Raw genomic sequence first — 11,795 nt, forward strand, 5'->3', positions numbered from 1 at the left:
ATAATTAGATTAAGTACACATTGATTGTCAGAAACCCTTGGTCTCTAATGATTTTATTGAAAACAATGTTTTTGGAAGATACAATGCATATTAAAGATTTTGTAACGTTCTGCCTTCTACAGTAGTTTGACTTTTCTTGGTCATACTTGCTGTTCATGAACCAAAAAAAGGCTACAGAAATTTGAAGAAGGCCATACTGTATGCTGATTATTTTGTTTTTGAGTCTGTTTAGTTCATCATTGAAAAGCACTGTGTTTCTAGGCAGTGACACATCATTATGGCTTTAACATCCTGCCAGTCCCAAAGCACCTACTTGCTTTTGAAGTTGTCTTAAAGACTCTGGCCCTGAGGAGCAACAGCAGCCATCACAGGTGCATCCCGACCCTGTGAACTGCCAGCCAAGTGCAGCAACGCGAGCCAGTTAGAATCACCAGGATGACAATAAACACCAAACATCTCTCAGAAAATAAGCATCTGTAATGTTCTGTTGTCATTATTTCGTAGTGATTCTAAGTCTCTTTTCTCTTTTACAGCTTCTATTGTTATCTAAAAAGAAACATACAAAGGTGCATGCAGGCAGCCAACAAACTCCTGTTAATAGCAAAGTCTTTTTTTACTGCTGCAGCAATGTTCTTTGTTTCCAGTGCAACACAACAAAAATATTTTCCTGTGCAACAGTGGTTTCGGGGAATAGCTGCCAGCATTGCTCTGGTGTTGTTTTTAATTTAGAATAACAACTATTCTTAAATATCTTAAAGTGTACCACTTTAACTTATTTTCTTGTTTATTGCATTTGTGAAAGTTTGTAGTGGTACACCATGGTAAAAACATAGTAAAGTGAAACAAATGTTAAAGTATGGTGCAAACTGTAGCAAAACCAAGTTAGTATATTTTATAGGCAAATAAACCAATATGAAAACTCTATAAAGTTTATATGCATTTATTCTGGCAACATATTAAAGTTTAGAGGGAGCTCTTTTTTTTGTATAAAGTAGCATAGTATAAACTGATTTTGCTAGTTTTTAGTCAAGTTGTGTCCAAGTAAAGAAAGTGTAATGCAGCACAAGTTTGAGCCCATGTTTGTTAGCAAGGAAACCTCTTTACTCCCATCTTTATTCATCACACAATACACAATACAAAAATAGATGATCAGCACTATTTATTATTATAACAGTTTGGGAAATATACAACTTCAATGATTAATTTATTTCAATTTTTTCTTGTAGTTTGAAGGCAATTTTATTTGAATTGCATCTAGTCTCAGGGAGTTTGTGTCCAGATGACTGTATCTAACCCATACTGTATTTCTGAATTCTCTACAACAATGAAACATGACAGACAGGGAAGAAAGAAAAGCTCCAGACAATGCACTACGTACCATTTCTAATAGCTAGAAAAACTCTGCAGTGTTACAAATGTCATAGGTCTAACTGTATTTATTTTACATTTTCCTGAAATAATTGTCATGCATTTTAAAAGTACAAAATGTTGTGCCTGCTTATGGATTAGCTAAAGAATGCTTAAGCCCATGAAAATAATACCCTAATGTTTGCTACTAGCCCAGTGTTTGAGAACTGTAGTCACTCTTAATGTATTTGACCATGACTGACATGTGCTATAGGCCAGTTTCGTCTTTTTGTTTATTATTTATTCTTTTCCTTTGACAAACCAGTCAAACCACACTGGCGAAACACAGAGAAGATATTCTTATTCTACTGCAGTTTCTGTTTTTCAGAAGGGGAGGATAGTTTATTTCTGTTTTGTGGTTTGGCTGATTTTTACATTGTGCTGCCTCTAGCAGTTTTTATCAGTTTGACCCTTAAGTTATTGGGTCTTTGTGACTTGAGAAACATGTCTTCAAGTATTCATGTATTTTGTAATTTCTTTTACATTGCTTCAAAATGAGCACCAGCATCAGGGCAATAGGAAAAAAGCTTGTTGAGCTATTTGAAAAAGATGTGTTGCATATGTGAAATTGCAATCATGTACAGTATGTTGTGTTTTTGATAAATATCCTGCAGTTATAATTGCAATGGGTTAGAGCTGAAAATGGACTCTAGTTCTCTTTTTTGTGTTTACTTGGATTGGAATCACCAGGTGACATAAACACAACATAAAGTGAAATGTTTCAGAATTTGTCATTCAAATGTTTTTCATAGTGGTAAAGGCAACTAAATAAATACAATAAAGTTAGTATACAGTAGTACTGCAAATATGCAAACATATAAGCAAGCTTGTTGAAATACATCACTATGGACTGTCTAAGAATAAAAAGGTAACTAAAACTGGATGAATAGATAAAATATATGAGTATTCAAAATCAATGCCATTGTTTCATACATGTTAGGGTTCTCAGTATTTGCTTAAATTACATAAACAGCGTCAGGATAAATGCATTCTCTAAAATGTGAAAAACATTTTATTATTCTTTTTTTATAACACTCTTAAAACAATCATCATTGCCAGAGATGTAAACTCTCTCTAGAGATCATAGTTTTCTGGAAACATGAGGTCAGCTTATCTACTGGGATGATTAGCCCTTCAGCTTTGTTTTACTGTAACGTGCATCTGCATGTCTTGTAATCATATCTAAAGGCTCGATCAGTACCTATTAAGATTGATGAGGCGCATTGACCTCACAATGCAAGCTTATTCTTTCATCTCCTACTCCTGCAAATATAGAATTTAGAGTAGTTGACTCTTTTTATCCCAGTTCCTGTGCTGTAAAAAACTGACTGATTGAATGCCACTGGCAGCCATAGGTGATTATGGATTTTCAGAAAATGTCTCACTAAATAAGCATAGTAAAGTTACTGGAAAGTATAATCTGTAGTTCATTAGTAAGTACAATTGATTACAGTGTAAAAAAGTCTGGTAGGGCAACAATATTGGCAGGACAATGGAATTAAGTTACAATTACAATTACACATGCAATACCATCTTCAGTCCTTCAACATCTGTTTAAAATTGACTACTCCCTTGAAATGCTATTAATACCATTCATTAAATGATAAGTTAAAGTTAAAGTTTATTGTCATACTCATACACAGGTATATGGTATAATGAAATGCTATTTAGCTAGCTCTCAGACTGTAAGTAGTACTAAAAAACAACAACAATACAATTGTATAAGAAAAGAAAGACAGAGACAACAGGCGCTGTGCAAAACAACAACACATAACGTGCAAAACAACAACAGGAGACAGGTAATGTGCAAAACAACATCAGTTTTGCAAAATCATACAGCAACAGAATGAAATAAAGGATAGAAAATTATGGGGATTGAACCTCTTGACATGTGAGGTAGAGGTAGATTTCAATGTGTGTTTGAGTTTTTGTAAAGAGAGAAGGCACTGTAAGGGTTCAGATCGTGGGTGAGAAAGGCTGGGAGTTTAATAGTTTGATAGTGCGGGGGTAAAAACTGTCTCTGAGTCTGGTAGTCCATTCCCGGGTGCTCCAGTACCGTTTTCCAGACGGTAGAGTGTCAAACAGTCTGTAGCTGGGGTGTGTGGGGTCTTTGACGATGCTTGGAGCTTTCCAAATGTCCTGGATGGATGGGAGAGCAACCCCAGTAATGGACTGGGCAGTTTTCACCAACCGCTGTAGGGCTTTGCGGTTCGCAATACTGCAGTTGCCGTACGACACTGTGATGTAACCTTTCAGTATGCTTTCTGTAGTGCATCTATAAAAGTTAGTGAGCATCTGGGGACATATCTTAGCCTTCTTCAACTGTCTTAGGAAGATGGGTTGAAAACATCACATTTTATATTAAATAAGCATCTTACATGAAAACAGTAAGCATTGAAAAACAATAAAATGTATTTACCAGGCAAGTTGATTACAGATAGATGGATATACTGTATCTTGTCAACATAAAAATATATTTCACACTTTTTATAAGATGATATGCAATTAACATTATTATTAACATTTAAGCTCATTGTTAAGGAAATTCCATTCCTAATAATACAAATAGTAGGAGCGCTATTACTACTGTATTGTGTATGTTTTTGTCTTTACTAAACCCATCTTTGTCCGTGCAGTAGCCTTCCTGGTTCATTCCTCACAAGTGAAGGGGATTTTGTCAGCCTTCACCCTGTGGCCAGGAAAGTTAATGAAAAATAGAAAATATTATGTACCTATAGCCTTTATATGCATCATCTCATAACGTTAATTAGAATTTGACCAAACTATTGAAAATGTTAAAGTTTTAGACCAGACATTTAACTGAAATTTAACATCAATACTGCGAAGATACGTAATGTTTTTAAACTTCTAAATAGGAAGTGGATAAGTTACTTAAGAAAGAATACTGAACTCAAATTATACAGTTTCATAGAAATTACAAGTGTTTAGTTTTTGGCAGCAGAAGTGCAAAGAAGTGATTCAGGATCTGTACAAACAGAAATTCAAAAAGACATGAGCTTAATTGAAGGTAACCTGTCTGAGAGAAGTTGTGTAGAGAATAAGAACTATGAGAACGCTCTTCCAATGACACTAGGAAGCCTACTCTGTCAGGAACAGGCCATGTCATTAAAGCAGGGAGCCACCTCACTGCCTGATACATCTTTAAAATCATCTTCATATAGCAATGGCTACAGCACAAGAAATTCCAGCATCAGCGATAGTTGACTGCAATTCACCATCTGCATGAAAATGCATACTTGTGGGCCTTTCGGGATTAATATTGACAGTTGAGAGACACAATTGCCTCCTTCTGTAAGCCAGAGTGCAACTGAGATGGTGACAGAGAGTAGTGCAGTGTTTTATTCTGTGTACTATGTTATGCCGACTGTTGTGATGTTTAAGCCAACTGGTGAAATGATGGAAGTAGAATGTTGTGTTGAGGAATTTCTTTTAGCATGAGAAAGTTTTTGGTGCACATTGAGGGCAGCCTAACTGCTCAGTAATACATTTATCAAGACTCCTTGAGTCAACATCTTTACCCTTTGTGTCTGAAGTGTTGATTTTTGAGCAGGACATTGCAAGATCACATAGGACTAGGAATACAACGGAATGACTTCAGGAAAAATGCTGAGGTATTGTTGTAGTTATTCTTTTTCTCCTGACAAGTCTAATACAACATCTCTGTGACTAACGTACTTGCTTATTTATTCTATCAAGAGGAGACAAACAACCATGACTGGCTTTGCCAGTAAACTGTAGGTGAACAGTGACAGGCATATGCATGAGAGTTAATCGTATTTTGTTATGCTTAAGGAGTCACTCAGTTTTTTTTCATTTTGCCATTGTATCATGTTTCTTCACCTTATCTGTGATTTTCTTTTGTTTTTCTGTGGTATTCTTTAATTAAGCCCATTAGACCTCACTGTTAAATTTCTTTCATCCAGCTGTATACACAGGAAATCGTAAATACACATAAAGACAATAATGGAATAAGACTTGTATGTGTTATTTCTCCAGCTTCCACTTCTGATATTTCCATCTTTTTCTCTTTATTTTAACAGTCTTTCAATCTCCTCCACTGTCAAGAGCCTTGGCTTTACATTTGATCACTACAACATACATGTACAACATACTCCTTCCCTAACAAGTTGTTATCTTTTTTTCTAAAAATGTCTACAGGAATCACTCTCTCCTATCTATTTCTTGTATTGTTTATGTATAAGCAGACTGTTCTTCATAGCTCTGTCTTTTTTAAGTTTTGAAACTTGTTTGGTAAATGCACTGTACGATATTGTTGTGTATACTGATTTCTTTAACTCACTCTATATTATGCATTTTTACACTATTTAACAACATTTCATGGGTATTAATAGTATTTCTGACATCAAAGAAAAACAATTATTGTGCTACAGAGAGACATGTTGTACAGGCATGAAGGAATTTTAAAATTACCTTCTTGAAAATTGTATATGACTGAATCTTTCAAACTAAAATCTCAATCTCACTGTTTGAAACATAAACTTCACATCAGTGTCCTTCATATCTTTTCAGTCAAAATTATGTATAGAGTATTTGAGTTTCTTTTGTGGTTTACTATCAATTTTGCTGTGAAACATCTTTTTAATATTCACAAATACAAAAGTGTGCTAAAAAGGAATTATGTTCCCCCTAAACTGTATGTGACATTAATAGAGGTGTGAAAACAAAAATAATGGTGTTAAGAAGAGCTAGACTTCCTTTTACCATTTTCACAAGCATGTGAACCAACAGCTACAAAAAGCTACAAACAGTAGATGAATAAGTGAAGAGATACCATTGACAAATCTATATCATTTAACAACATGCATTTTTCAGGTAATAATTAAGTGAATAACCTTAATTTGAATACATACTGCCAGTAGGTACATCTGCTACTTCACAATATTTTTTCATTGCTAGATTAGTGTAACTCAATAATACAGTAATTTAAATAAAAACATGGATTTTAATAGTGAGTAAAGGGAGAAATATTAGATGAAAACAGATGTTACAACACAGCAGTGTGTACAGATGATAAAAATTTAGTAATAAACATCTATTTCATGCAAGAATTGTCCTTTGTGGTATGGAGAATGTTTTAATAGTTGTTTGGAACATATTTACTAAGCAGCTATTAAATATGAATGTTTAAGACACTTTAATATCTTTAAGGTTTATTTTTCAGTCTTGCAGATTATGATTTTTATATTAAAGTTGTTTTCAAACACTAATGAGTCAGTGACATTGAAAATGTCTTGTTCATGTTAACTATATCATGAATTTCCTTGTTTATATAACATAAGCAAATAATGAATAATTTAGAATATGTTGAAAATTATTTTTTTGGAGGTAAATACTATTTTAAATTTGAACCCAGTGTGGGTTTGTAGTACATAATTTTCAGTACATCTCGAAAGAATATTTCTCAAACAGAGGAGGTGTTTTATTTATGTGTATTTTCATGCATGAAAAAGTTTCACTACTTGCACCTGAAACATTTGTGGCTGTCTTATAAGCCACAAAACTCCAAATACTCTTACTGTAACTCCAAAATAAGGAAATCCCCTCATTTCTGTTTTTTTAATTATTCAAAATGCCATCTCATTTGAAGACTAGTCTAAATTATCTTGGTTCCTTAGTGTATTTGTCCATAAACTGAAGAGAAGAGTATTTTTACTGTGGTTGTTGAAAATACTTTGCCCTGGCCTGTGAGCTACAGTACAGTATGTCCACTTGCAATGATAATTATACATTTCAGCCAATATTCTTTAATGTGGTGCCATTCTACAAATGTTAGACAAATGAGACAAATGCTAGTAAAAGACATCAGTTTAACTGATATTTCACACTGATTTTCATAGAGAATAATGCATAATTAACTTTGTTAATTATGTTACAACTAACTTGTGTCAGTGTTGTCTTTTTTTTGTCCCATCTCTTTTGAAACTTTGACTGTATTATATTTTTGAAGCAAAAATAAACTTATATGTTCACACTTTGTTTTGTTTTTAGTTTAATGTTTGTTTTCTGTCTTTTTTAAACTAAGCTTAAAAAGCTAGAAATTAAAACTAGTATAATGGCCAGGAGTATGTAGGTTGCAGAATGTAGGTGCAGAGGTATGAATGTGAAGGTTTGAACAGAGGCAGGTTATAGAATGTGATGTCACAGGAAGGTGTCATTTGTGATGTCAGAAGAAGTAATTCCTCCCACTGCTTGGTGTGGGTGTGAGTGGGGAAACTCTGAAGTTAACAGAAAATGCCTCAGTAAATCTTTTACACATTGAATCTAGCTAGACACCCCCAGCTTCTTCTGACTATAATAGAAATTAATTTGACTTTGAATGTTTGTATGATTGTAAGACAGAGCCCAGTTTTAACTTTTTTTAAACTATATTTGAATTTTATGACGACTATTGCCAGTCCCACTTCTTGGAATTTCTCATCATTAAGATGACAATACTAGTTCATTTCTACAGTGAGCTAAAACCTACAATATGTTTACATGATCTTCAAGTGAGTGAGACATCTAGAATTATTTGGGCTTATACAATTTCATGCAGTTAGTGATTCCAGGTTTTTGAAGTACAAGTGGATGAAGACATGAAAAAGAAGTAACATGCACAAAGACAGCAAAGTACCTATTTATGGCACTAATAATTAATGATTGACTAATAACTGAATATCCCTAGGAATCTGCTTTCTGCATTATACTTAGTCATCAAAGTGAAGAGAACAGATTTTTAAGCTTGAGGAGAATCACTATTTTAATGTCACCGCTAGAACAATCCTGTGACAATTAGCAGAAAATAAATTATATTTAAATTTGTATATGCTTGTATAATGCACATGGATTCTTTTTCCATTAAAGTGACACTTACTACACAAACTGAAATGGTTTAAAGTTATGAGTAAACTCTGATATGAATCAATAATAAAGACAGCACAATGTATTATTTAACAGTTAAAATTCTTCATTATGCCGTTTTTATATGAAAGTCTGTTAGAAAAAACTGGTGCATATTGATTACTTATGCTACTCACCGTGAGGTGGAATGTCTAGCGTGTGGGCCTCTGAGACAGAGCGAGAGGGAGGAAGAGAAAGAGAGAGTGTAAGAGGGAGGATGAGGCAGAGACAGACGTCAGCGGCCTGCGAGGAGCTGAATGGCGTGTACAGACGCCCGCTCTCCACTCTGCCACACAGCAGCCTCCTGCAGTGGGGTCAGCTGTGCCTGTGACATCACAGGCTGAGGGATTCCACTTGACTGATGTCAGAATGCCACCCACACTTTTTGTCGTGGGTGGCTTTGTGGTTTAGCCTGAGAAGGGCTGCATGCACCAGGGAACTGATGAATTGCACAGTCAAGACTGTTTGTCAAAAATACATTGAAATGCTTTGCCCTAGTTATTACCTTTGCGAAAATGTAGCTGTCATCTCTGTGATTTTGCAGATCATGTCATGTTTTAATGCCCCTCACCTGCCTTTTAGATAAACATTAAGGGTAATTGTAATTGGTATAGATGTTAGACAGTGTACATATCATATTTATATACCAATGTAAATGCCTATTTATAAATCATAAATTATTAATAACATGCTTCTTCATAATAAAAAATTAATAACTGATTAAAACAAAAAAAGATCAATCATATTGGTTTTTGATGTGGTTATGTGAGGCTGTTTCAATAAAAAAGGTAATTATAAGGTAATATAAAGTAAGGTAAAAATAAGAGTTATCATGGTAAAGAAGTTATATGTACATAGTATAACCAATGATACATTTATGGTACATGTCATTTTCCACAGTATCCAAACCCCTCAAGGCATCTGTTTCACCATGTCATGAACACATTGCATCCACTTTAATAGAAATGCATGTCAAGTTCCTAGAGCCAAAAAATGAACTGTCCACTAGACACTTCTTTAAAAAACTGAAGATGGAGATCACTCGGCTGTGATGTGGGAGGTGCAACACCTCTCACCGGTGATTCCACAAACATTTGGGGATGCACGTTTCCATGTTTGGGATGAGGTTTTGGCACCAGAGTTACACTTATCTCTTGATTTCCACTGCAGATATTGCCCCTCCATGGTTTAGTGTTAAATGCAGTAAAGAGAGATCCCCATCTGGATGTATTTGTGAACAGCTCTGAGTTATTTTTACACCCTAAGAAGTACACACTTTTCAATACTCCATTTATGTACCATCTATTTATGGTCCCCAAGGAAACGCTGAGTTCATTTGCTGTGACAACAGGTATAGTGTACCTGTCTTCTAAAATCATTGCTTCAATGTAGATAACACTTTCATTCTTGGAGGAGGTGCTTCAGTGTCCAGGTCACTGCTGGTCTTCAATGTTATACTGCCATTACAAAGGCACTGTACCTGCCTCAATTCACATCTCTCATGTCTGATTCTGAGAGGTCTTGTTATCTTATTTAGTGAAAAATGTGTCTTCTTCAAACTTGTCTTCTACTGAATATATATTTTAGAACTCAGCTACTGTTACTGCCACTTTAATTATATTGAATAAACTTTCTCATACTTTATAATAGGAGAATTTGAATGCAAAAACATTCAATTATGCATCCATCCTGTAGAAGGGCAGTTTTGCTCTGTCTCTATTTTGCGTGATGGCAGTAACAAAGGTTAAAGACACTTCCACATGAAATAACTTGGAAACCTTGTAGCTTATAGTCCATTGATCCTTGATAAACAGCAGGGAGTTTTTGAAAGCAGGTAACTTGGATGAAACTCAGTTTTGTTTGTGTGTTAAAACTGTTTTGGATTGGATTATGTCCAAACACACACTTTCATCCTCCAAATGATCTTCAGTATATACAGTATTTTTGGAAGTCCATTAGTTTGGTTTAAATTGGTTTTTTTTCTTTGGGTAAATAATAAAAAAATCCTATTTGCCCTAAGATGTTTAGAACAATATGTTCTGTACCAAGTGTTTGGGAATTGTCACAGTGCAGTCTGTCCTTTTCTATTTTCCCTCTGTTTTCAAAAGGAAAATAGAGAAGGAATAATTCCTTACATTAAACTACTGTAGCTCTCTGCAGAGCAACCATCAGCAGAGATGTTTTGGATTTCTTGAGATTCGTTTTCCAGAGCCCTTCGTTTAGTTTTGAGCTATGCATATGCATAACTTTGAAAAAAATATGTTTTATTATTTGCTGAATTTGTTTCTCTTTTGGCAATGGACATGACAATTCCATGACACAGTGAACAACCACAAAGAATAATTAGTTAATTTAATGCATCTTTCACACAGATGCCAATTTCACCATATAAATATAAATTGATATTATGGGCTTCTCATATTTTTCACCATTACTTAAAGCAGTGCTATAAGAAATTAGATTTTTTTATGATTTTATTGTTTTGTTGTTATGTCACACATTAAAAGTGTATGACTGATATTTTTTTCTGCTTTTGTATAGGATTTTACACTTGGCTTCAAATTTGTTTCAGTAACAGCCTGTCTAGCCATATGTGGTTACGTGACCTTTGTGAGACGCACTGCAGGGCGACCTCTCATCCCACTGCAGCACTGCGTTCGCTGGATGGAAGCTCATGACCCCTAGTAAGTGGGATGCCTTTTGAAGGCGTACTTGTAAAAAGTGACGTATTCAAACGTCGTCCCACACAGTTCGGAATGGAGAACTCTGCCCACATGGGCTCTGAGACCAGAACCTGAAAAACGCATAAAAAATTAAGCCTCTAGACCTCTTTATCACAGCTAGCGAATCTGAGGGGATTTCACCCATCTTACGCCAGAATTGTGTTCGTATCTATATATCCTACAAAGCCATTTCCAAAATAAGTTTAAATTGCAATATGTAATAATTTCTATTTAACCTCATAATCTGTATACAATAGAAAATGGTAAATATCACTCTAAAATTTAACATAATCATTAAATTCTTGACTGACATTCAATACACTGTTTTAAGTTATTAATTTATGATGTTGAACTGGACAAGAAGTCAGGGTGTTTGGTTAAATGACAAGGACTAAATAAATACATGAATTTTTCCCCATTACTTTCTGGTAAATATAATGCATTTCTTACAGAGAAAAGGGAAGGTTTTCATACATCATAGCTGTTATTACGATCAAATCTTTAATAGTTAAACTACCTAGAAAGAATCTGAAAAAGAAGAAGAAATGAAGAAGAAAAATAAAGTTCCCCAACCATAAGCAAAGTATCTGTCTAAATACTGGGAAATGTCTGCTTCCTGTCCATAATGCTTAGGTTGTATTTTTTAGCCACAATCTAGATTCTTAGTTCTCTTGTATCATGTTTAAAAACAAGAAGACGTGGATTCATTCCAGGCTACATTCATTCCTGCAGCTAAAATAAAAT

The sequence above is a fragment of the Atractosteus spatula genome, chromosome 11, assembly GCF_055471065.1.
Source record: "Atractosteus spatula isolate fAtrSpa1 chromosome 11, fAtrSpa1.hap1, whole genome shotgun sequence".
In the NCBI taxonomy this organism is placed as follows: Eukaryota; Metazoa; Chordata; class Actinopteri; order Semionotiformes; family Lepisosteidae; genus Atractosteus; species Atractosteus spatula.